This window comes from Triturus cristatus, chromosome 11 (assembly GCF_964204655.1).
Source record: "Triturus cristatus chromosome 11, aTriCri1.1, whole genome shotgun sequence".
Classification (NCBI taxonomy): domain Eukaryota; kingdom Metazoa; phylum Chordata; class Amphibia; order Caudata; family Salamandridae; genus Triturus; species Triturus cristatus.
Window position 1 is genome coordinate 816,008,390 of NC_140594.1, and position 27,921 is coordinate 816,036,310.

Consider the following 27,921-nt stretch of genomic DNA (forward strand, 5'->3'; position numbering starts at 1 on the left):
TCACAATGAGAATAACACAGCTTCTTTCAAGCTGAGTAATATATGGGTTTCCATCGGTGACTGCATTACCATAAGCACTATTGGTTTCAGTTGACATGAACACTGGGCATAATGTTTTAAATGTATAAACTGAATGACTCTGTAAGGTCGATTTAATTTAATTTTCCAGCCCTGAGGAAGTCATAGGGTGACTTACCCACTGACGAAACACGAGTTGGCTGGTTGAAGAACCAATATCTGAATAAAGAAAAGGACTGGATACTACAAAGACGACTTGATGGCTCTTATTCATGTTGATATATGATTGCGTATGCTTAGAGATTTGTTTCATTATTTCACATTTACATTTGGGGATGCAGGGCTGACATCCCTTCTCTGTAAAGCACCGCATTAATATCATAAGACATTAATAGTGGTATACTGTGGACTGTGCGCCTAATTCCCTCATTCTCCCTTCAAAACGCACTTGGCGGCATTTGACAACATCAACCACCGAGCCCTAATCAAGACCCTCACTTCACAATTGGACTTAAATACCATTTCCTTGAACTGATTCACTCCTCACATGACTGATTCTAGTGTCCTGTGAGATACTCACCACTCCAGCCTGCCACCCTTCATCTTCAGACTCTACATGGTTCTGGTTGGAGCTCTCCTTATGCGGAAAGAACACTGGATGTATATAGACACAAAGCTTACATCCTTGAACACAATTTCAGAACAACCATTCATAGATCATATCTCACCTGGGGGAATAAGAGGCCATGCTCACTTGTGTTACAAATACTCAACTGTCACTTTTGAGGAGCATCCTGTATGCAACATATGATTGTTCAAGGCACTGACACAGTATGAACAGATCACCAGTACACTTCAGAGTACCAAAGTGCTTCCATGGTCAAGCCATAACACTTTTAAGATCAATTATGGAACAGTCAAGTAAGTTAATCTAACATGGTTCCTTACCAGGCAGACAAGTTCATGATCTCTGGAAGACAAATCTGCACATCAACAACAAAGTTGGAAACAAAGAACTGGAATATTGCGAAGACCAGGAGTCAAGCCTTCCCCTACCACGGGCTTATTATATGGAATTTTATCTGAAAACAAATTGGTGACACTATCTCACCCAGAGTTCCCTAAGGAGAGAGACATGTCTACAAGGGACACCTCATTCACACGTAAATGCAGCCACTACACACCAACACGGATGTTATGTAAAAATGACTATGCTACTAGTAAATAAGGTTCACTTGCATACTGATCTTGTATTCCTTCCCTCCTCTTGTGCTTTGTCCCTTTAAATTTGCAGGTTATAATTTAGCAAGTGCACATGTGCACAGACACACACAAACACATGAGGATGGCGAGAGGTGAAGACTGAGGCTGAAATCAGACTACAATGCTAGATCATGCAGTGAAATAGCCCCAAAGTTCACATATACTTTCAATTACCAAAGTGTCTCTCGTGCTGTGATAAGTATGGTTGTCCATAAAAGTTGTCAGACTGGGATAAAATGCCACTTTTTTCATGTGTGGGGGTAGTGCCTTTAAATCTTTGGAGCACTTTAGATCAAGTTGGAACAACACATGAAATATTATGTGCTTGGCTCCTCTCCTATCAGAGGTGGGTTTAGAGGCAGTGTCTATTGATCTAAAATAAAAAGAAGTTTGCTAACTACATTGTATGTGGTTATTATTTGGTTCCATTTGGGATTGGGCAAAGGTACATTCTTAGCAAAGTTTCAAAGGAATGAAACTCATGTCTTAGTTGATGTCTATTGGAAAGACTTTGGGGTTTCATACTGCAATCTCCCCTCCACATCCACCAGTTTGTAAACCAGCCCACAATGTCCACCCAAAAAATCTGACTAGAAACAGTGACAAGTTGCTTGTGCTAGAACCAATTCATTCCTTGATGCCCGTAGCAAGTATACAAGATGTTGATTGGGCGGAGGGTCTCTAAACCTCAATCCCTTAGTATAGTCATCAAACAGCATCCCCTACTGCTAGTATGGAACTTTGATAGTCAACTTGAAACGTTGAAGGAGAGCGAGCTTTCTGAAGTCATTTACATTTCAATAAAGCAATTCAATTCTATAATAATGACAGAGAGGATGGTATGCAACTAGAAAGGTTTATTTTCAGATTATTAGTTTATTATAATCATCAAAATTAACAAGGATAACTAAAAGATATGATCACAGGTAAGAAATGAAATTAAGTTACTCATGCACCCTGAATAAAGAGATTGTAAAGTACAGAATTCAAATTATCAATATGTAAAGAATACAAATTATCCAAATTAGTTCTAGCTATATTACGAAATGAAAGTACAAAAGGGGATAAAATATGAATATCGTATATGCAGAGGGTGGAGTCTAAATTATGCTGCACCTATGTCAATTAATGAAAGCATAATAAACTCATATCATGGTAATTACAACCTTTCTTATTTTATCATCTCTTCAGGGATGTGAGAGTTGACTAAGCAGAGCTAGTTCCATGCTCGATGGTGCATATTTCCTTCTGTGTACCTTTCCAATTGTTGACTTTTTCAGTTTGCAAAGAGTTCCAATTTGTGCCTTTTCCTTCACCTGGATTCTTTAGGATAATAATAGTGCCAGGCGCCTTTCAATACTGAGTAAATTCTGCCTCCCACTGCCTTTCACTGGGCCACAGCTGTCTGGCTCTAAACACCTTTTTTGGGATGAGTTAGCAAAATATTTGTCTAATTTATCAAGCTTTATAGTTTTACAGTTCAGTGTGGACCCTGATAGTGGGGTGGGACCAAAAGTGGTTTGCATATGGCTGGTTTCTTTCTGTAGTGGTACAGATGAGCTAAAACATGATGGAATGAAATGTGGTCCAGAGAAATTACAGAGGTGCAACTAATTCAAACATTCCTTCTATCACTGGGCTATCTAAATGAGCCCCCCTAAGTAGAAAGGGTATGCCCAGGCATGGGTCACAATAGAGATATTTCATAGGACTCAAGCTTTAACTCACTTATGAAACCCAACAAAGCTTAAATTTGTATGGGGTTGCTTGACTTCTCTAGTTCAGTTTGAACCTTTCTTTGCAGCAGGGGTTAGTAATGATTTGCATATGGCTCGTCCTTGTCTGTAATTGCACTGATGAGGTGAAAACAGTTGGAAATCAGCCCAGTTTAATTACCAGGGGTTTATGAGGGTGTGTGGGAGAAATGGGTTGTCATGGATACTAATTATAGGGTGTTTCAAATGTAAACTATTGCACTGGAAAAACAATGAAAATCTTAAACTGCAGATTTAATGACATTTTTAATGTGTAGAATTCTTCAACGGTGGTGGGCGATTCATTGGATATTCACCACAGTGGTAAAGGCAGTTTGCTTTTATGTACAAGAGTGGTAGCCAGGGGTTGCTCCTCTGTTATGACAGAGAAGCGTCGCACCTCTCCGCCTCCCTGCTGAAAGCCAGCAGAGGCAAAGGACAAAAATAAAATGATAATACAACATTTTTAATAATTTTATTTTTCGTCCTGCATCCTGTTACTGTGAGCCGAGGAACGGCGTGGCCACACACACTGACCCTGCAGGACCAGGGAGGAGGGGGGAGTTGTGGGCACTGCCAAGTGCACATATCGGTTTGACTGGCCATCTGGGGCCAGCAAAAGCGTCATGCACACTTGGCCTGGCTCCACCCCAGCTGTGTTGTACAGCTTGGTGGAGAAACCAACACAGGCTCTCAGTCTATGTCTGAGCGCCGAACCGAGGCACTCACACACTAAGAGTAGTATTCCCAGCATGACAGCAGTGCTGAAATTGGACCCTGGGAGGCTGAGCAGTGTGAAGCAGCTCCTGGACGGGGCGTGAGGATCTGGAGCAAGGCTGCGGCCATCGGAGCAGGTAAGTGAAATTTCTGTATTTAAAATTCTTTTATTTTTTGTTTGAGTTCCCCCTACCCCCGCCTCACCACTTCCCAATATGAGTGGCCGCTACTGGTGGTAGCCTGCACATTAGGAAATTGATCAGCACAGCTCAGTGCGCAGCAAGTTCAGAAAAGATAAACCAGCTCATTAGCGATTTTTAGGGTTTGAGATAATTGTGCATGTAGCCACAGAGGTGCTGCCCCTAAGTTAACAAATAATAAGGCATAACAGATTGAACATTAAGAGCCCAATTTATATGAGGGTGGTATATATAATCTGTCGCAACAACGACAGATTATGCATACCACCATCATGAAGCTCTGCCTGCCTGTCCTTCAGTTTTACTCCGTCACCACCATAATCAAACCACTCTGATGGCACGACGGACTAAGGGCTGTCAGAGGAATGGCTATAAGTCACCCTACCCAATAAGGATGGGCAGACATTTAGCCATTTATTTACTGTCCCTCACAAAAGGTGGCAGTGAGGGACAGTAAAAACCAAATAATGCCCCACCCCACCATGTGGGATGACTCCCATCCTAATAGGAGAATTACTTTTTGTATTTTCAAAAAGAAAATCACATTTTGGGATTTACTTTTTCAAAATAAAAAATGAATACTGTTTGGTGCAGGGTTGTGCCAGGCTGAGGTAGCCCTGCACCAAACAGCAGCATTTATTGACAGGAACCGCCATGACAGCAGATCCTGCCCATGCTTTATAAATGACCATTTTATTGGCTATAAATGAGTCCTTAAATTCTCAATGATGCATATATGTTTTTCTTGTACTGTGTGACTGAAATATAATTAATGAGGATAATTGAATGACAGCTAATATGAGCAGTGCCGATCTTGGGCTTGATGCCCTCTTTCTTTCCACAAGAACTCTATGCCATCCTTATTATGGTATGTTCATCTTCTTTCAATGTGTGCTTAGTTTTCCAAAGGTCCATTTTGATATTGTTCATAGTCACATCAATCATTTTCACCACAGAATTTCGCAGTAGATTCCCTGGTGCGGAGTGGATACTTTGAGCCTTTAACTGGGCAATTTGGGTCAGGGAGTTTTGTTTCAGGCTTCAAGGGGATTGGCTAATTCTGAAAGAAGCTGAAAAGTTGTCTCCGAGATCATCAGGTAGAGATGGATTCATGATACATGTATTACTGCGAGATATTTTCATTTAATTTGTCTGGAAAAGAATAGGATGTTGTTTAGTGCAGAACTGGTTTATGAATCAAGAGATGAAGGCGTGAAAAAACTGATTTATAGATGAAAAATCAAAATAAACTTGGTATATAGAGGTATCTGGCGTGGGAATTTTGTGTTTTGATTCACTTCCTTCATGATATATCCACACGCCTGAATTCCCAGCTTGAGCTTCCACCACTAGCCGCCTGGCAGTTTCACAACGGTGACTATGGCTGACATGGGCTCTATGCCATAATCGCCAAATGTTTTCTTTTCTTCCAGCTGCTTGTTTGCGAATAGAAATCCAATGTCACTATAGCCTGTGGACAATAACAGATTGCATTTAGTAAAATAAGCAATAAACATAAATATCTCTGAATGCAATGATTGTGTTCTCTGTGTATTATGCTGTGTACAGGAATCCTCTAGGTGGTAACTAACCCTATATCCAGATTTAAGCTAACAGCTAAACAACAGTCATACTTCACTCTCCTGGGACTTTTTTATAACGTTTTTAAGATCTTAGCGAGCAGAAACATAACTTAGAAATTGGTGGAAGCCTGAGTCGCCATGTTTCTGTATTTACCATCTGATTGATTACATTGACGTGAAACTGGTCTCTGGCACACCTTACACTCTGTGATAACATTTCCTAGGAAGGGTGTGCATGATTGTCAGGAAATGGTCTACAATGTCCTGGCAGGGAAACAGAGTTACATTCCATGGGAGTTGTAACAATGAGACAAAAGCAAACGTGCAGGGCACAAATAAACTATATTTTTAAAACCTGTAAATATCAAAGAGTAGTATTTGGGTGGAAACCACAGTATGTTCAGAGACTAAAATGGTATCCAACTGCATGAAGTAATATGGAAATGGGAGGAGTTAAGATACCTAGCTGCAGGAACAAATAGCTTGTTTCAGGCCTACAGCCTTTCAGTGACCCTTTGTTAGGGTGGCTGATGGCTATTGCTACTTGTACTGTGAATTACCGAAGTGTGAATACTGTTCTTTAAGCTGCCACAAGTAATCTTCTTCTTCAGAGTCAGACAGTGAAAATTGCACTAGTTTGTCCTAATCTATATACGTGTCAGCTACTAAATAAAAACAGATGCCGCCTTATTGAGCCTCTTTACACCAAGCATTACAAACCCAATAATTCTTATAAGTGAAACCTATTGGCCTTGTCAATGATTTTTTGGTAGACAGCTGCGGTGAGGTTACATGCATCTTTGGCAGCCACCTTTGAATGGATATGTTCACATAATATAATCCCATGATTTCTTGGTGCCCAATGCACAAGCCTGCACTTGTGCACCTACAGGTGGACTTCCCGAAATGGGTAAAAACCCATTTCAAGATTGACTACCACCAATAGCACGACAAACACACTTTTTTTTATTTTGTGGTAAATGGGGATGGAAGGGGAGACAATAATGGATTGGTTAGGGACCTACAGTGGAGCTGAGGTAGGTGGTGAAGGAGGGATATTTAAACGAAGGGTGGGGTGGGAGGGACAGAGAAAGCAACACATAGATCTAAGAGGGTCGGGAAAATGGCAAAGGAGGCAGCACAAGAGAGAGAGGACAAGAAAACACCTGTAGTCCCATGGAGTGACTAAAAGGAAATAAAAAAACTTCCCTAAATGCAAGTAACATTAGTAGAAGAAGGATACGAATCAACCAATCAAGACACTGAACAACACCAGATAACACGCCCTTTATGGAAACTCCTTCAACTGCATTGGCACAAATTAGTTTATGTTTTATGTTTATGTTTTGATGGTGATTTGAGTCTGACTCAATTGCATTTGGATAAGTTCATATTTCTGCTAATAGTTTTTAGGCCTCGTGTAGTGTTGCTGCGCAACGCACTGCTTCGCTTTGCGAGGCATGCTGTATTAGAGAATATTTTAGAAGTGGGGTGGGAGCCCCACCCCTATTTTTCATTGGCTGGTGTCATCGTCTACGGTAAACGCTGGCTTCCGATTGATAATCAGGCTTCTTAGTCCCTCCTTGTTACCGCCCTGTCTCCTTTTGAGACCGCCCATCAGGACTGGATCTTTTACTTGCGGCGTTACACTGTTTCCTTAAATTAATCGGTGATCAGTTTTTAGGTCTCGCCTGAGACAGCGCATGCTGTCTCTTCGAGACATTTAGTAAGTGGCTTTTAAAAGTGCCACCAGAGGCTTTAGGTGGCCTAAAGCTTGAGTGCACGTGAGCGTGCACGCCCGCAGCCGCCATCTGCCTTTCTGTCATGGCTCATTAAGCCTCCTCCACCCCTTTGCTGTCTGCTCTCACTACCCCCTCCCTTCTCCTCCCTTCCTTCTCCCCCTCCCTCCTCGTTAGCTTGTTATTCTTAACTTCGGAAGCATCTGATGTGAATTTTTTAAGGAGCAATTCACTTCTGACTAAGCCAATACCGCCTCAGACAGTAGACATTTTCTGGTGCTTGTTGTGTTTTTCTTTTCATCGCATTTGGCATATAATCACTGTATATAACGTTACACTCTTAGATCTTTTTCACTATACGGTAACTTGTTGCACAGTGCCCGTTTTTGATTTAATTATTTAATTATTTAATTCTTTAATTTGTTACAATTAGCGTCCAGTTGTATTAACTTTCTCCACCCCTGCTTAGCTGTTTTCACACTAGTTGCCCCGTCTACTGTTGGGGTTTCCGTTTGGACTACATACAGTTAGGACGAGTTTGTGGGGTTACATTGGGCGTCAGCCTGTCCATGCAAGCCACTGTGCTTTACCTATGGGATTCCCTTAACCAGCACTGCGCTGTGATTAGGCCATAAACCCTATCTTTCATTGAGATCGCACTCGCATCTCACCGTCTTTATGGCGTTTAACTCCCACGCGCGTCAGACTTTAATGCGAACATAGGCTAGTTCACGCGTCTCCTTCACATTTTTATTCCCCCACTGCGCCGCCACTTGCATTTCTTTACTTCTTTCACTGTCCTCGGATCCTCTCCCGTTTCGGCATCAGATATCTATCCACGATTTGCGGCATTGTCGTGATTGTGCATGTCATGCTCTGCAGCAAAATTACAGTTAATCAGTTTGCACTGTCATTATATTTCACGTTCACCGTAAAACACACGCATCTCGTGACTCCTAACGTAATGCAATTCAGTTACCTGTCTAAAAAGCTGCTACTTGCACGTAGCCTGGTCTGTGCCCGTGTCTTCTTTGCTGCCTGCAAGCACTACGGGACTTGCTGATGACATATATTTCCCCACATTTCATGATTTTCATAGTGACGTGACAAAGATTGCAAGCTTTTGTGAAGCTGCAACAAATTTCATAGACTTTTGCAAAGTATACCTTTCTGTGCAATTTGTATGGCCTCATTCAAAATATAGAACCATCTATATAGTCAGTGAAGAGGGTGGCCTCAGCAGAACAGGAATATATGTTTGCTATACATGAATGCACACATGTATATCAGATCAGACTCTTTATTTCCAAGAAATGCATTCTTACAGAAATATTGCACATTATTCAATTCATTGACATAAGCAATTATAAATATCATACACATCTAAAATAAATAGCAATTAATTAAATCAATACAGCAAACACAGAACACCAACCTAAAACAAATATAAAATGGTATATAAATTAAAATAATCTTAAAATTAATTGAGCGATCTGCAGCCCATTATCCCACACGTATCAAAATGTTTGAAAGCGCAACAGTTTAACCAACACATGCAAAGCTCATTCCATCAGTTAAGGCTACAAGAGAGCATTATACAGGCCTACATAACATAAACGGCAGAGAAACAATCCATTTAAAACAAGCATTGGCATTGCCAATAGGTCTCGCTTTTGGGACGTTATAAGTATTTAGTTATGCAGCACGATATCCTTGGTGCAACAACATCAACTGTTGCATGGCTAAACACTTATAAGGTACACGGTTTAGCCATGCAACAGCTGATGTTGTTGCACCAAAGATATTGTGCTGCAAAACTAAATACTTATAAGGTCCCAAAAGCGAGACCTATTGGCTATGCCAATGCTTGTTTTATTTGCAGCACGGTCGCTATATTCTTAATGAGGGGTATCTGGCACTCACCCTTTTGCTTCCACATGCTTAGCCTCTCTCAGCATGCCGGCAGAACCCAAGTGCCCGCGGCAGGATGACGCCTTGCAGAGCCGCATCGGCACTCATGCTTTAAAATAAAATAAAAAGTGCGCTTGCGTTTGAAATACATACCGCATCAAAAGTGTGCACGTTTAAAATACACACTGCAATGTAGTAGAGCAACTGCGTTTTTCTTTTAGATGCTCTGCTTTGTTGAAGTATGTCTTTTAAATGTGCACACTTTTGTTGCAATATCTATTTAAAACATGCGGAAGCGGTTGCGTCGGACCGGAAGTGGCTGTGTTTGTTGTCTTTTTCAGGGCGGGGGGGCAGGTAGAGGAGGAAGTTGTCCATGTTTCCCTGGGACTCTGCAGGCCCAAAAAAAGGAAGGCCCGACCCAGAGAGCACAGCAGGTTAAAATCTGGTGAGGTTTTGCACATGTAGTATTTATTTTTACCATTCGGTGATCTGGAGTGTTTTTGGGGGCAGGGGGTCCTGTGTGCTTACTTGGTATAGGGGATCCGTGGCCCCCTAGTTACAACGTGCTCAGAACCGCAGGGGAAGCTATGGTCTGCACTGGAACCTCCAATACACAAAATCCGTGTTCAGCTGTTCTTACTCCATGGGACCAAGGTGGGTCAGGCTTTTAGGTGCTGTCTCGCGAGGCTAAGGGAGTTACTGCCTGCGAATTAAACGGATTACAGGCCTTGAGCCTTATAATATGTGCAGGTGGCAGCGACACTTAGTATTTTGGGTCTGCAGCGGGCTCCCACATGGATGACACCGACGTGCTGGCTTCGTTAGGTCACTAGTATTAATAGTGGTTGGGTTGTAGATGCTTCGTTGGCAACAATCTCGGGTAGCAAAAAATGCCTGGAAACTTTAGAATGTGCCGGGGTTGGCTGACCTCCCAGGCGGCAGGGCGGCTCATGAACTATTCGACAGCGAGGTGTGCAATAGATCTTGCATTTACGTAAGTTTGAGCTATTGACATTGCAAATAACAATGCCTTTTATTTTTGTTTTCGTTTTTAAAACATAAATAAAAGGCATTGTCATTTACAATGCCAATAGCTTAAACTCGCGTAAATGCAAGACCTATTGCCTTGCAAATGCTTGTTGTCTCTGTGCTCGATCCATACATATCCAATATTAATAGTCAAAAAAGACTACTGTTTTATTGACATGGTTTGAGCATTACGACCAATTCCAGAGATTGCAAGTCACATGTGTTTCTTTAGAAACAACTGTCTAAACAAAAGGTGAAAGTCAAATTTTTCATGTGCACCATTCCAAACACGAGAAGCTTAAAGTCGCAAGCGCAATTTTTATCTTTTTTTTAAATCACCAATAAGTAAAAATTCATGCTGCTTACAGTATTTTACATTTTTGATCTGATTGTCAAAAAATGTAAATGCAAACTGAGCTAGTATTAGCGGTTCACGATTGTAATGATATACATGCATTAATTCACACTTTCATTTATTTATTTGGTGAGTGTGTGGCAAACACATACAAAGCTTGAAAAACAAAATGGAGCTCCAGTATATTGGCATTAGACAGTCAGGTTACTATAAATGTGAATAACTACCTTAGCAGAGGCTAGATAATGTCCTAGATTGGAGATGTGCTGTCATGTTCAGAAGCCTGGTAAATATTTGTACTGTGGGGCATATTAACTCCTAGACCCTGAATGTAAGATCTTTTTCAACCCAAGGATAGATCTGCCGTCACAGACTTGGACCTGTGAAACCTGTGAGTTAACTCTGGTTCTCCAACAGCCGTGTAAATAGAAGGTGAGTTATGCAATGAGATGAGATTGGAAGTTATTTGTAAGCTATGGGATGGTTTTGCTGTCCAAATGTGGGTCTGTAGGATGTCTGTAGCCTGACAGTTCTTATATCTGATACTCTTTGCATGTAAGATTTTTTTAATGTTGTTAGACACATGAATCGGGAAGATGTTTTTACACCAGGACATAGCTATGTTATCAAAATTATGAGACCGTAAGGTCTCTGTGACCTGAAGGACAGCAGTGCTGCCTGAAGCTAGAGCCTGTGTGCTGGGACAAAAAAGTCCTCCGCATTGGTATGGACATGCACCCCTGCCCTTTGTTTGTTATCACAGGCTAACACAGATCATGCTTGTACGCCACGACATAGGCCTGTTTCATGGATTGCAGTCTTGTTGGACTGTGAGAGGAGCCCAAAGTGCTACCCTCACAGTGGTGAGAGGCTAATGCCTTCACCAGGAGTCAAGCAGCACAAGAGCGATAGTGGTAGCATACCTTGTAGAGATCAGTAGTAGTGAACAGGTCCCTTTTAACATGTGTCACTGGAGTGAGGCCTAGAGGATCATTCAGTTAAAGTTCTGCTGCTGTGTGCTTTTCTCACCCTTGGCCTACATCAGTTTAGTGTAGTACTGTGAAGTGAATAAGTGGTGTACCTGCGCTGGGTGTATGTGTCCCTGGGATAGCCTACATTATAGTCCTAAGGCAGTACTGCACAGTGCGTGCATGGTGAATGCATGTACTAGATGTATGTGTGCCTGGGAGTGGTACAATACATTGAAGGATATAGTGCTGTGCAGTATGTGCATGTGAAATGCAGGTGCTGGGTGTATGTATGGCTGTGAGTGGTACGACATAAAGTAGGTAGGGCTGTACAGTTGATTGCAGGTTAAGTGCATGTACTGGGTGTATGAATGCCTACAAATGCTACAGTACATAGTGGACTCTGGGTTCCATCTTAGGAACCTCAGGGCTGCCTGATGGAACATGAGGAGATAGAGCAATCCCCCAGACAGATTTGTGTATTGCTGCATTCCTATGAGCTGGGTAGGACACACTAACGATGGGGGGAGAGCCAGGCTTCCCCTTTACACTTCAAAGGGTGCTTTTGAATCAGAGAGAGTTCACATGGAAAGGGCCTGATCACATTCCAGGAAGGAGATACATCAGATAAGGAATTCATAAAGAGTAGGACTTAGGCCCTGGGTTAACTATTCAATACACTTATCACTGTTGCTGATATCCAGGTATGGATCTCATCATTCCCACGGCCTGGACTGCCAGTTTTGTAGTCACTCCTGCTGTGATAGCCTACTTTCAAGAGAAAGAGGAGTGGGCACTTCAAAGACGCTGACCCCCCAAAAAACTTTAAAGACTCAGACCCTAACTCACATTTGGTGTCTGGAAATTGACTATATGAAGAGGAGTTTGAGACCCAAAAAATGTTCTTCTGTCAAGCATGATGGGCTGCGTGAGCAAGGGAAGCTCTACAAGACATTTGTCTGTGACCTGGCCTGGGGAAAAGGCCTGCTAGTCTCCCTGCTGGGTGAGGGGACATCACTCACAAAATCCAAGACTACCCGCTGTGGAGCACCAACACCTGCCTGCTTGCTAAGACCAATATGCCCTTGTGAGGAAGAGGAGAGTGTTGGAGGCAGCAAGGTCCAGTCCAGTCAGGAGCCCTGTCAAGTGGACTCCTTTTGCGAGGTGTCAGGAAATAACTGCACCGATCTGGCCCTATGCAGGGCAAAGTGAGTGACCCCAGTATGCCAGAGGAGTGCCATTGTGAATCAGCGGCTGCACTGATCAGGTCATTGACTGTGTGTAGGGCAAAGTTGGTGACCCACCAAATGCCAGAGGAGGGCCACTGTGAATTAAGCTGTGAGCAGTGCTGCAATGATTGGGTCAGAGCTCGTGCTTAGTGTGAGGTGACAACCCTGTATTGCAAGAGGGGCTGCCCTGATAGGGGTACCATGTGGTAAGGGATGTAGCCTTGTTGGTAGCAAGCAGCGACCCCGTGTGGAGGTCTGAAGCAGTCACTGCCAAAGACTTTGATGTGCTGAGTTGGCAGGAGCCTGTGTATCGCTGTGAGGATACGATAACCCCATGTGCCAGAGGGGGTCACCAGGAGTAGTAAAAATTGCAACCTGATCTGTAACCCCTAGCCGGGGAAGTGAGGCTGCTTTGGGAGCACCTTTCTCCCATCACCAAGGTGAGGGACCTGTGTCGGGATCATCGCCACAACCCCCCACCAGGAGATCTATCGGATACTTACCTCACAGGAAGAGCTGCAAAGAAACTCTAATTGCTACAGGAGTGCAACCACATTTGAGGAAATCTGCAGCCGCTAAGTGCAGCCTGTCTGGTTGAAACTCACCTGAATTCAGCTACTGCTGCTTAAGCAGCCGGGTATTGGGCATGAGCAGGAACACAGGATACTTCACACCTGTGGGTGCAGGCCAATCTGACCTGGGGAACTTGCTGCTAGATAGCGCTGCAGCACTGGAACATGGTTTACTTTATATTAGAGTCAAAGTGGGCTCTTGAGACTTGCACTCCTAGTACAGCTCACCCTGGATGTTGCCTATAGTGAATGGAGAATAGCCACTATTTCTAGGAGCGAGGAGGGAGCAGGATTTACAGATTCACTTAAAGAAACATTAAAGACCCGACCTCAGGCGACTGTGTAGTTTTTTGTTTGTGTTGATAGCAATAGAAATAATATACTTTTCTTTTTCTATAAAAGTGAGTACTTGGCTTGACAGTGATTTATTTTTGCTGCTGTACACATTGTGAGCTGTGGGCCCGTGTCTACCTCCCTGTATCCACCTTCACGAGCCTTGGACTGCACGGGCCACGCTACCCTGAGAGTCATGTAAAAAAGCGGCATGTGGCCCAGCTGTTCAGAATCCTTAGTAGGTCGGCCCCTGAGACATCAGGTGTAAAAACCCTTGACCCACACAATTGGGCCCAGTAACGCTTGAGTGCCTGTGGCCCTCTGAAAGCGGTTCTTACACTTTGAGATCTTGAGATACCTGGGACTAGCTCTGCTAACATAAGCGTAAACCTGTAAGTTTTCTATACCCTGAGAAATAGCCCTATTGTCATAAGCCAGAGGCTGTAATATTTTTGTAATCTAATGGACCCCTTCGCTGCCGGATAGACTGGAAAAGGGTATGGGTAAGGTGGGAGATTCCCTGAAGGACTATAGCGATGTTTTATTGTTTTTTTAGTAAAAGCACAGTGTGTGGCACATGCCTTTTCAAAATATGCTTATGGGAGGAACTTCATTTCTCTCGAGTGGCAGCTCATGACTTGAAAGTAGTAGAGTGCAAGTTTCCGACTTTGAAGTGCACTGGAGTGATTCTGAATTTCATTCAGCAGAACTCTCTTCCCCAGAAAAGGGTTTGTAGAAACAATTGCCGAAACTGTGCATTTTGCAGCATAATTACAATATATACTAGTTAAAATAAAGATCTTTTGGCTTCCTGGCAGCTAAGGCATGGAATGCCCTGCCTGCGGATCTTAGGACCTGCGTGTCGGAGTCTCTGTTCTGTAAAAATTTAAAAACCTACCTCTTCCGACACCCTTTCAGTGTACGGAAGTAATATTTCTTTGACCTCTATTACTTGATAGTCATACGCGCAGGAAGGGCGTTAGTTCAGGGCAGTCGCTGGGGTATTGGATGATGTTCTAGCGCGGGAACACTCCGTTGGAGTAACCAGGCGCTTTACAAGCTAAATAATAATAATAATAATAATAATCATAATAATAATAACAAGCATTGGCATAGCCAATAGGTCTCACCTTTGGGACCTTATAAGTATTTAGCCATGCAACAGTTGCATAACTAAATACTTATAAGGTCCCAAAAGCGAGACCTATTGTCTATGCCAAGCGGCCGTGCGGCCGCGGAAGTGATCGCCATTGCGATCAAACATCAAAGCGGCCGCGAAAGTGAAAGTAATCGCGGGAAAGCGCGGCGCGCGCGCCCGCGCACATGCACTGTAGCTCTAGGCTGGCCTGATGGCCCTCTCAATAAGTCTCGCCAGACTAGCGCATGCGCTGGGTCAGGCGAGACCTAAAAACCAATGGTGTGTCCGGCAAACGTTAGCCTACTTTTGTGTCCAGGATGGTAAAACAGTCCCAAGAAGACATTGGATAAACACTGTTTTTTTTAATTTTCAGCATAGTTTCTTTAAGAATAGTCTAAAAAACAATGGGTGATAAAATCAAGCAGTTGCAAAACTAATATGTCTTGGCTGTAAACACAGATAAAGCTGCTGACTTTCGAGATGTGAACTCAAGTTAGATTAAATCTTTATTAAAAAAACGAGGCAAGCGGCCTTGAACACCTAAAGAATCAACAAGCTTCAACCTAGCAATTATGGACTGCAAGTCATTTGCTAAACCATACCAGTATTTTCAAAAAACTTCATTCTTGTAAAGTGACAAGATTTATGGCAGACATGGACAGAAAATCTCACATTTTCAGGATCATAAAAAAAAAATAATAATAATAGAAAAAGAAAAAAAAAATATATATATATATATCATCAAGGTACATATATGTGGGGTTGTGGGGTTATATATAGTAAACATTTGCTTAACTAAAGAGACACACCTTTACAAGATTTATGTCCTTGATATTCTATTTATTATAACACATTTACTTGATTTTCTTGATATGCAGCATATAAACAGAAACAAAGACCAACCGCACAGTCACATATGTAACCCCAGCGGCTCTGCCGCAACACTCAGGAATATGAATAAAGAAGACATATAGCAGCACGCTAACAGCGTTCCAGGTGGGAAGCAACAAAGCGCAACTACAGTGGCACACTCCAGGTCCCGCAGAGAGGCATGTGAAAATAGGTAGAGGGAAGGGAGCTATTAATCCATACAGGCCAGGGGGATGATGTGCGCCCCTCTGCGTCCCCTGGGAACATTCATAAGTGGTAACAACATTACCCCTCCAGGGCTTCCCATATGCTTTCGTACTTGCAGCGGAACCCACATCCTTGCTACGCCAATTTCTCCATTAGTGCGCAGTAATCCATGCCCTTCTCCCACTCATAGAAAGATGTGGCAAATTTGCCTCCCCTGGGTCAGGCCAGATACGTTTTGGCTGTCCTCGAAATTCTTGACACAATATTATGTCCCACAGTATTTTTGTTTCCGAAATGCTTTGTAAACACCTGCAGAATCATGACAGTTTTCCTGACTCTTAACCCCTTCACCGCGGCAGGAATTCCGCCGCGGCGCTGGGGGGGTTTGGGGGCAGTTGCGGGTCCGCTGTGCTCGTGACGGAACCACTCCGTCACGAGTCACGGGTGAGCTGTGCTCATGACGGAGTGGTTCCGTCACGTCTCCGCCCACTGCGCTAATCGCCTGCACAGGCGGGGAATTAGCGCCGCGTGGGCGGAGCGGCCGCCAACGGCCGCAGCATGACGGAACCACTCCGTCATGAGCACAGCGCACCAGTGGCTCATGACGGAGTGGTTCCGTCATGAGCACGGAAAGGGTTAATAGAGAGGGCTGACCATCAATTTAGCAGACAGGTTACTCCTCCCCGTCAACTGCTAAATAACCCTTATGGAGTCATGGAGTTAAAAGGACTTTCAGTCAGTCAAAACAATGTTTATTTAGACCGTGGTCTCTAAACAATTCTACAATCAATGATAGATTAAAACAATTAAAAACAGTATTTATACTTTCTCAACTCAGCAGTAATTAAAACAACGTACTTTATGCAGTCTCATGTCAAGAGTGACGATTTATCAAAAATGGAGTACACAGGACTTTCAAAGTATGCACATTCACCTGTCCCATTCAATTCAATGCTGCCATAAACAGGACTCAAGGTTAAAAAGTTTAAAAAAATGTTGCTACACACACTTTTGCTGGTTCTATTAAATTTGAAGGCGCCAGAAATGAGACAGAATGTTAACCAGTCACACTCTTCCTGCCAACAAGGTAGCTAATCAGTCAGGTAAGCAATACTAGATCTCCGTCACACCTTCTGTATGTCAAAGTAAAACATCCCCCATGAACATGCTATGTGACAAAACCTTGTTCAATGCATAAAATAGCATGTATAAGTCAGTCCTTAATAGCGAGGGACACGTTTACTAAATTATAGTGCAAAGCAGTGCATCAGCACACATTTTTGCACTCTTTAATTTGCATATGGAACCACTGACTGAAATCCTCAGTCAATCATACCACATGTACGCAGACGACACACAACTATACTTAAAGATATCCTCCCTAGACAACGTCATTCAACTAAACAACACTCTAGTCAAAACCCAGTCCTGGCTCTCTCAAAACAACGTCAAGCTGAACTCTCTGAAAACCAAATTCCTTCTTTTCTCCCCCCAAAACAGCTCCTCACACATCCAAGATTGATTCAAGCACCTAGACACACTCAATTGCAAACCTACCATCATTGACTCCACAAAATCCCTGGGAATAACACTTGACAAGAGTCTAAACATGAGAGCTCACATCAGTGCTACCACACGCAGTGTGACATTCCAACTCAGAATACTGAAGAAATTGAAACCATTTCTACCACCTTCAGATTTCAATCAAGCAGTACATACACCTTTGGTCCCCAGACTAGAATACGGCTCCGCGACCCTGTCAGGTCTACCCAAAGCGAGAACAACTCCACTCAAAATGACTCTTAATGCTGCAGCGAGACTGGTAACAGCAACTATACACCCTGACCACATCACCCCTTTGCTTAGGTAGCTAAACTGGCTTCCCCTTGAGGCAAGAACTCAACTAAAAATAGCCTTCCTCACACACAAAGCATTACATTTTAATGAATCAAGTTACCGGGCAGAAAAGATTTGAATCTCCAGTGGCAGCCGCTACCTAATAAGTGCTAACTCTCTCAGGCTTGAACCTCCTAGATTCCGAAAACAAAAAGCTTACTCACGATCCTTCTCCGGGCGGGGCCAAGGTTCTGGAACTCCTTACCACCCAAAGTGTACTCAAACCCATCGACCCAATTTTTCGAAAAAGATCCTAATTAATAGATTCCTTCTATAGACTTTCGGGGAGTCTGGGCGCAAGGGACGTCACAATAGCAGCAATGTCAAGATTGGTCAGAAGCACATTGTTTACAGGAGAACCCTTGAAAACTTTGCTCCTCTGCGTACCTGGATTTGAATAGTTGGAGCAGCAGCAAATACCCACCTTGAAGATGCTAGATCAATGCAGTCTAATGGAATATTAATGGACTGATAGTCGTTTAATTTGATATCAGTTGCAACAGCCTATTGTGGCTCTTTACTTTTGATGTACATGTCTATACCTATCATCTTGTTAATTCAACCCTATGTACAGCGCTCTTATACCCCTGGGTCATGTGCGTGCTTTATAAAACACTCTAAATAAATAAACGTTCCAGTACATTTTGTTTTTAATTTGAAAAGTAAATTCTTTATGAATACTTTGTGCCACCTGGCTCTACACTGGTGACTTTGTGGTGGCACGAAATCTTGATAAATCTGTCAATGAGACTGTAGCTCTTGCAGTTTGCAGCACTTGAGATTTACCCCAAACTTACATATTATTCTTAAGTTAGGTTATTGTGTTCTTTCAACCACCAGCTCTTTAACCCCTTCCCTGCTCATGACGGAACCACTCCGTCATGAGCCACGGTCGCGCTGTGCTCATGACGGAGTGGTTCCGTCATGCTGCGGCCGTTGGTGGCCGCTCCGCCCACGCGGTGCCTTTTCCCCGCCTGTGCGGGCGTGTAACGTAAGTGGGCGGTGCCGTGACGGAACCACTCCGTCATGATCACAGCTCGCCCGTGACTCATGACGGCGTGGTTCCGTCATGAGCACAGCGGCGCCGCGCTCATCGAAAAACCCTCCAGCGCCGCGGCGGAATTCGCGCCGCGGCGAAGGGGTTACATTTCTGGACTGTTGTTTTTCTGAACTCCTCTTGGTGTTCGCCACGTCAGTGATCTTGCGATTGCCAGTAGGGCTGTTAAGAAACACTTGACAACTTCATTGACCCACCTCTGCTCTGTGTTGCCGCTCTCTGATTCCTCACAATGATGCCTAAAGGTGGTTTAGTAAATTATATAACCTGCACGGTTGATCTACTTTCACTTTTATTTAGACTACTTGGGATATTCCAGGGACGTCTAACATTTCACATCCCTGAAGCCTGATGTGGGGTATAGTAAATACTGTAGCTGTAGTGTAGTGTAGTGTAGTGTTACAGAAACGTTTTAAAGCATGGGCAAAGTGGGCAATTTCCCTGGGAAGCCACCCTCAAAGCAGCCCCCTTGAATATTAGTGAGTGAGAGAGTCGTTCATCTACTTTCACTTTTATTTAGACTCAAACACCTAGGGGTTTTCTTTCCAGTGACATTATAAATGTTAATCATTTCCAACCCTGAAGCCTGGTGTGCCAGTGTGAAAGCTGTTGTCAGATAAAAGATGCTATTTATCGCTTGTTGTGCCCGGGGTTCAAAATTTACCGGGTATTTATAGTCAAGGTTCTAAATTGATCGGGTGAGATAAGCAGCACCTATTCAGAGTTTCTGTGGGATAACATGCAGATTTTAATGGACACTGCCAAAATGAAACAAGCTGTGTGGTATTAACTCATCTAGTAAGTATCAGGCGAGATTAATACCACTCAACTCAAAATTCCAACCCATGTTCAAACAGGAGTCACAAAACTCTTGCAAACTTGGAGTCAGAGCCTTAAAGCTACAGCGTTACACAAATGTTCGCTGTGTACACCTTTCCTCGTCCCACTTAGTTCAAAAGTGTCAGAAAGGAGGCAGTATATGTAGCATTAAAAAATGGTCACCATGCACACTTTTACTCATCCCCTTGAATAAAATGGTGCTAGAAGCAAGACTTGAGTTCAAAGTTATGCGCTGTCACTGTGCACACCTTTACGTGTCCTACTTAATTCAGTGGCACCAGAAACAATACTTAAGAGTCACGGAGCTAAAAAAAAGTTATTCTGCCCACTTTAAATTGTCCAATTCAGTTCAATTGTGTTAGAAATGAAATTAAGAAAGTTGTTTAAAGATTGGCGATCAGCCAGGGTGGCGGAGGTTAAAGCCTCCACCACCTTGGTGAACTTCTGCCTGCTACATTTAGGCATTTCTGTCTGCCTGGCAGAGATCTCTGTGCCTTAAAAAGAGCTGCCACCACAACAGCTCTTCCGAAGGTACTGTAAGTTTAGTGAGTGACTTCCATGTTTCCTGTGGCTGCCCCTTAAACTTATTTTCTTTTTTAAACACAAGCTCCTAAAGCCGCAGTTTGCTTTTGAAAAACAACAAGCATTGGCATAGCCAATAGGTCTCGCCTTTGGGACCTTATAAGTGTTTAGCCATGCAACAGTTGCATAACTAAATACTTATAAGGTCCCAAGAGCGAGACCTATTGGCTATGCAAAGCGGCCGTGCGGCGGCGAAAGTAAAAGTGATCGCGATCAAGAGCAAACATCAAGGCGGCCGTGCGGCCGCTAAAGTGAAAGTAATTGCGGTAAAGCGCGGCGCGCGCGCCCGCGCACGTGCCCTGTAGCTCTAGGCTGGCCTGGTAGCACTTTTCGGAGCCCTCTCAAAAAGTCTTGCCAGACCAGCGCATGCGCTGGGTCAGGCGAGACCTAAAGAACGAATGCCGCTGACAGCCTAGGAGTTTTATTGAAGGGTGGAGGGGTGGGCATTAGTATGTTTTTTTTCCCATGTCTAGCAGGAATTTCCTGGCAGTCCCGAACAGGAAAAAAGTACATCTGAACATCGGCCCTAATTGCGGAGGACAGTCGGAGGTACTTTGAATGACATGTGGCTGTTGGTGTAAGGTGTCCTCAAGAGAGACACCAGGGTCTGCGCTTGCAGAAACGGATCACTAACCGAATATTGGAAACACAAATATTGTGTGGACAGAATATTGTGTCAAAAATATTGGGGACCAAAATATCGAGAAGATAAGTGCAAATATGTAAATATAGATTTACTATTCTTTCGCTCCCCATCTACATACCTTGAATATATATATCATCAAGGTACATATATGTGGAGACATATAAACAGTAAACCTTTGCTTACCTAAAGAAACATACCTTCACAATATTTTTGTCCTTGATATTCTTTTTATTATAACACATTTACTTGATTTTCTTGATATGCAGCAGAAAAATAGAAACAAAGACCAACAGCACAGTCACATATGTAACCTTAGCAGCTCTGCTACAACACTCGGGAAGATGAATAAAGAAGACATATAAATTGTAAATTGATACTTGTATAGCGCACTACTCACCCGCAAGGGTCTCAAGGCGCTTGTACGAATACCGCTGTGGAACCCATCCTGGCTTTCCCTGTGAGGCGTCCACTCCTGGGCACCCCCAAGGTGGAGGCCAGGCATCCTTTAGCGTTGTGGGGGCCGTTGTGGAGATTAAGTAAGCTATTGCCCAGAGTTGCAGAGTGGGACTCCATGATTGGAATGGCACCGAGGCGAGAATTAACAGGTCCGTGGAATTTTTGAGCCCAAGACCCGCCGAGGCAGGGAATTGAACCCCGGTCCCGGGCTAGACCTCTGCATCAGGGTCTGCCGGTCTAATCATTGAGCCACACTTCTCCACCTATAGCAGCATGCTAACAGCGTTCCAGGTTGGCAGCAACAATTCACATCTACAGTGGCACACTCCAAGTCCCGCAGAGAGGCATGTGAAAGTAGGTAGAGGGAAGGGAGCAATTAATCCATACTGGCCAGGGCCAGCGTCCCCTGGGCACATTCAATCAGTGCAAATATTACCCCTCTAGGGCTCCCATATGATTTCATACTTTGCTGGGGTCCACGTGCTTTGTACATCAATTCAGCCATTACTGCACAGTAATCCATGCCCTTCTCCCACTCATGGAAAGGTGAGGCAGGTTTGCCCCTCCTGTGTCAGACCAGATCCCTCTTGGCTGTCCTTGATATTCTTGACACAATATTATGTCACACAGTATTTTTGTTTCTGATGTACACCTGCAGAAACATGACATGTTGCCTGATTCTGAATAGAGCGGGCTGACCATCAATTTAGCAGACAGGTTACTCCTCCCCGTCAACTGCTAAATAACCCCCTTCAAGTCATGGAGGTAAAAGGACTTGTAATGTGCCCACATTCACTTGTCCCTTTCAATTCATTGCGGTCATAAACAAGGCTGAGAGTTATAAAGTTAAAAGCACACACTTTTCCTGGTTCTATTCAATTCGAAGGCGCCAGAAATGAGACAGAATGTTAACCATCCTTCCAACAAGGTAGCTAACCAGCCAAGTAAGCAATACTAGATCTCTGTCACACCACCTGTATGTCAATGTAAAACATCCCCCATGAACACACTATGTGACAAAACCTTGTTCCATGCATAAAATAGCATGTATAAGTTCAGTCCTTAAATAGCCTATTACAAGTTTACTAAATAATAGTGCAAAGCAGTGCAGCAACAAGCGTTTTTGCATTGTGCTAGGAGGTAGAAGCAGTGCAGAGCTATATTTAATAGAAATAGCCTGCTGCTCGTCTCCTCCTCTGCCATTGCACAAAAACAGCCTCACCTTGTGTTACGCTTTGTCCTTCCCAGTAGCAGTCGAATACCTAGCGTAACGTTGTCTAACATACGTTTTGCACGTGACTGAAACTCCTCCAGTGCAAAATCCATTGCTAGATACAGTTTTATTTACATTCAACACATTTGATGTGTGCTGCACAGTGCACCACACATGCAATGAGTGAAATGTATGACAAAATTAACCCATTTCTCACATGTTTGCTTCAACGAAGAGTCATTGTTTGATTCAAGAGGTAGCAGTGGAATACCCAAATCCCACCCTTTACTGCCTCTTTGACACAACAAAGTACAAAGCAATGCAAAACACTATTTGCACTACTGTAAATCAACTTTCCAGCGCAGTTTCTTTTTAAAATGAAAAGTAAATAATGTATCAATATTTTGTGCCACCTGGCGCTACATTGGTGAATTTGTGGTGGCGCAGTCTTGGTAAATCTACCCAGGATACTGTAGCTCTGGCAGTTTGCAGCAGGTGAGAGTTACGCTCCAACTTACCTGTCATTATTAAGGTAGGTTCCTGCATTCTTTTAACCGCCAGCTGTTTGAATTTCTTGACCGTTGTTTTTTTGAAAGCCTCCGGGCTCTTGGCAACGTCAATGATCTTGCGATTGCCAGTCGGACTGCAAAGCAAGACCTGGCAGCCTCCGCGGCACATCTTGGATCTGGGCTGCTGCTGCACGCAATGATGACTAAAGGAGGTGTCGTCATTTATATAGTATTCAGGTTCATCTACTTTCACTTTTATTTAGACTCCTAGGGGTTTTCCGGTGACATAACATGTTTACCATCCCTGAGTCCTTATGTGGGATAGTGAAGGCTGTAGCTGGCGGTGCGCCCCTCTCCCAGGGCAGTGTTACAGACACGTTTTAAGGCGTGGGCGAAGGGAGCACTTTTCCAGGGACCCCATCCCCCAAGCAGCCCCCCTTGTATAGTGAGTAGGAGAGTCGTACTGCCTACCATAATAACGTTGCTCATAAAAAGAGCTTTGTTTCCTGTTTTTTTTAATCGAGTATGGTTAGCAGAAACATTAGGGTGTGTGCCAGGGAAAAGTTACATAAAGTGGCAGGACACACTCTTGCAAGGGTATTTCCTCTCCAACGCAAACGTAGTTTCTGCTGGAAAGGCCCTTTTTACTGCACAAATAGTGCAGGGTGCCTTTGCACCACTCTGCATCAAGGGGAGTAACATGGGTGTAGTTTGAGTAGATAAGCACAAGCATCCATATTTTTGGATGTAAAGCCCTATACTGAGATAGCCACACGGGCTTTGCATAAAAACATAACACCTTCTTAGGGCATGTCCGTTGCCCTGTCATGCTCTGTGCTTACAGTTGAAGCTGGCACTCTTGATCCCTTCTCAGTACCTCAGCTCTCTTTACCTCATTCCATTCTCTGTACCTCACTTATCCTTTTCCATTTGACCTTTACTGTATCTCTACTGCAACAGCTTCAGTCCTCACACAACCTCATCTCTGTCCTTATATGACCTATCCATCTCTCTTTTTTCATGTCTTTACTACCTTACATCTCTCTACCTATCTCTCAGCCCTTTCTCTACATCACCACTCTTCCTCACGTCAGTTTCCTTTCTCTATCTACCTCATACCTATCTCTCTACCTTACCTTTCTTCATTCCACCACTCTCCCTCTCACTACCTAACCCTCAATGTTATTCATCATTAGTCAATTTCTTCACCTTTTTACCTCCCTTTCTCTCGTTCTACCTCTGTTCACATGCCTTCATCTCTCTAAGTGTCTTACACTTTTCTCCCATTCTCTATTGCTCTATCTCTATCCTTACCCTTTTCAACTCACCCGCCACCTCAACTATCTCTCGCAACCATTTTCTTCATTGATCTTGCTGCTTCACCTTCTTTTCTCATAAATCTTTGTGTATATATCACCTCTCTTTCCCTATTTCACGTGTGACAGTTTTCTCTTTTTAGGTTACATCACATTTCCCTTTCTACTTTTGACCTCTCTCTACCTTTCTCTCTTCCCTACTTCTGTCTTTCCTTGCCTTGTTTTCTATTTGTTCTCATTTTGTTGCCGTCTATTTTGCATCTCTTTGTTTTTCCTCAAGTTTCTCTGTCTACCTCTAACTTCAGCAGCCTTTACCTAGCTTACCTTACCTTTCTCTCTACCTCACCCCTTCCAGTACTGAACTCATCTGCCTCTCTCTACATGTCCATTCCCATATCTCCACCACTCTCTCCTGCACTCTAAAATCATACCCATTTCTAAACCTCTTTTCTCTCCCTACTTATTCCTATTTCTACATCTCTTTATCTTTTCTTCTGTTTGTCTCACATTGCTCTCTTTACTTTACTTATCTCCCTACCTCACATATCCTTCAACATCATCTATATCTCAACCCACATTTACTTCTCTTCTTTTTACTACCTCACATATCTTTCCACATCATCTTTATCTCTACCCCCCCCCCATTCCATCTACTTTCATCGCTTGCTATACAGTCCTCTTTATATCTCTGTCTGGCAACATATCCTATCCCATCCTATTTCTCTTACAACGTTCAAAGGTAGCAACCTAAACAGAGACGTGCACAAATATAAATCAGAGAATAGGATCACGGCAGGGGAAAAGAAATTAGCAGTTGCGGCCGGCATGGCTCGTGGGTGGGGGGGAGCGGGCACGAGATCATACGGGGAGTGGAGTCAATAATAATAAATAAATAAATAAATTTAAACCTACGTTTCTGCCGGCCCGGGTTCCGCGTCTTCACTGCTCCTGCTCTCCTGCCTGCGACAGGAACAGGAAGAAGGCAACCAGGCTCCCTTCCAAAGCCAATCACAACACTCCAGTGGAGTGTTGTGATTGGTCGGGACAGCGACCAGCCAGGGGATGTAGGGGATGGCATGTTCTCCATGAAAGCTGCAATGCAGCCTGCATGGAGAAGGGCAGAGTGTGCATGACTGGTTTGGGCGGCCCGAGAGGGCCGACCATACAGTCTTTGCACACTCATGAATGGCCAAACCACTCTGCTCTGTCCTGCTCGGAGAGCAGGGAAGCTCCCCCCACCCACCTACTTGCAATGCGCAAAGAAATATAAGTTATTACCATTTTATGTTTGCGCTTTGCGAGAAAGCAGTGGGGAGACGCTCCTCCGCCCTAGTGGAGTAGACGCCCGTGGAAATTAGGCAAAACGTTTTAGATGTTAACTGGTGAAATGCTATAAATCCTCAGAGCAGTGCTTTGATTTTCACTGTTGCAGCAAGAACGCCAGAAATACAGAAGGATATATTTTCGATTATAGATATTTGGATAGTAAAGCTCCAATTTTATGCGCTAATAGCATATGTCTTATTTTAATATTGTGCACTAATCCACTAAAATTCTAACAAGTCACCCTTAGTACGTTTGCCTATGAATGGGGTAAGAAAGTGGTTAGACACAGAATTCCATATACAATGTTGCTGTTGCAAATAAAAAACATCTAGATCCAAACTCAACAGAAAATTGCTTTATCAATGCTTTTTCAAGATTTCCTTTGGTACTGTTTGGCTGACAAACATCAAGAAGTTTTAGTCTTTTTTACGTTACCCTGTTTCTGAAGGTTCAACAAATAATTTGGTATTATTTGGTTTCACGAGGGCTTGAATAAGTCAAAAGGCAGTAACAAATTCATAGTTTTTTCGTTAAGGGACCCCAAAATGTATCTTGATCAGCACCCTACAAACCCTTAAAATGTTACTGAGCTGTGATGCACGTTGGGGAACATGCTCGGAGGAGAGCAAGTGCGGGCACTCAAGAATAGGCACAACTTTAACAAATTAAAGAAGAAGATACCTCAATCAATCAATCATGGGTTGGTAAAGTGCGCTATTCACCCGTGAGGGTCTCAAGGCGCTGGGGTGGGGGGGAAGCAGCTCCGGATCAGTCGAAGAGCCAGGTCTTGAGGTCCTTCCTGAAGGTGTGAAGGGTCGGGGCTTATCCTATGTTAACTGCGAGCTCGTTCCAGGTCTTGGCTGCGATGTAGGAGAAGGCTCTTCCACCTGCTCTGTTTCTGCGGATGCGGGGGGTCTCTGCCAGGGCGAGGTCGGCGGAGCGGAGGTTCCTTTTGGATGCGTGGAAGGAGACTCTCTTGTTGAGGTATTTGGATCGGATGTTGTGGGGGGATTTGTAGGCATGGGTGAGAAGTTTGAAGGCTACTCTCTTCTCTAAGGGGAGTGGGAACGCCGGTTCTTGTTCTCATCTAATTACCTACAAGAACCCAATCAGGTTGCCAGGATCTTTTTACTTGCAGAATAGCGTAGAGGGAAGAAACACAATTATCAAATCGTATTTACCGCAATTTGACATCTCAGAAAAGAAGACTCATGATCTGGGAGGTTGACCTTTTATTATCAGCAAAAACATCTGAATATATAGGCACCTCAATAAAAGGCACAAAAGATAAATGGGGACTAATACAAATGCCAGTCTACGAAGTATCCGCATACGACTAAAGATAAACAGAATTACAGCTTCCAAAAGCATCAAGTACCCTATAGCAATTGTGATATCAAAGTTCAAAGTCATGAATCAAATCATTACTGTCCCTACTCTATTCTAAAGTGACATCCCTACTCAACATTCCCTTTCAGGTGAGGATCGCATAAAAGGCGTCAGCAGTGAAACTTCCTAAGAAGTCTTCACCATACGAGAGCTCGATCTATAGTGCTCCTATCAGTCCCTCTCCTAAGTCTCGTCTGCTCAACCCACGGGGCTCTGTCCCTAATACAAAACCCCAAAAAGCTGTACACGCCCTTCAGCACACCCCTCCAGGCAGCTTCTTCCTTCAGTAGATTTCCAATTGGATCCTTTCATCTTCCTTTCCATGAATTCGACCTTGGGTCCCAGGCCTTCTCTGTACCAGGAGTTGCAACTTTACATTCCAATCCACTCCCTTCATGTCTACTCCTTCTGTCTCCATTCCATTCAAACAAAGACTCATTCTAACTAACGAGCTACATGGCCTTGTACCTGCAGCCAAATGCTGAACAGAAAAGACCCCTAACATCATGAGGTTTCACAACTCTCTGCAATTTAAGCTTTGCTAAAATCCTGTCGTCCTAATAAAGCATGGCTAAAATAAACGAAGGCCTTCACTTTACATATATGGTTAGGCCTCAAACTAAACACACTACAATTACCAATTCTAATTATTCGTCTCATACTTAAGAGAACTACCTTCTTCATTCCTCTAACATGACTTAATGTCTCTTAATGCATGACATTATTATACTAAGCATTACATATACACCAATGCGTTTCAGAATAACTGGTGGCCTTTCTCTTCTCTCGAGGCCTGCTTACATTT

General features: G+C 43.5%; 1 long non-coding RNA gene across 1 annotated transcript; it reads right to left on the reverse strand.

The window, feature by feature from the left end:
- Window positions 1-2,123: 2,123 nt before the first annotated feature.
- Window positions 2,124-23,292, reverse strand: LOC146785480 (uncharacterized). Its single transcript, XR_014970668.1, has 2 exons — window positions 23,095-23,292; window positions 2,124-5,423 (listed from the first exon to the last, which is right to left on the reverse strand). It is a non-coding gene; the product is annotated as an uncharacterized LOC146785480 (long non-coding RNA).
- Between the last annotated feature and the right edge of the window lie 4,629 nt (window positions 23,293-27,921).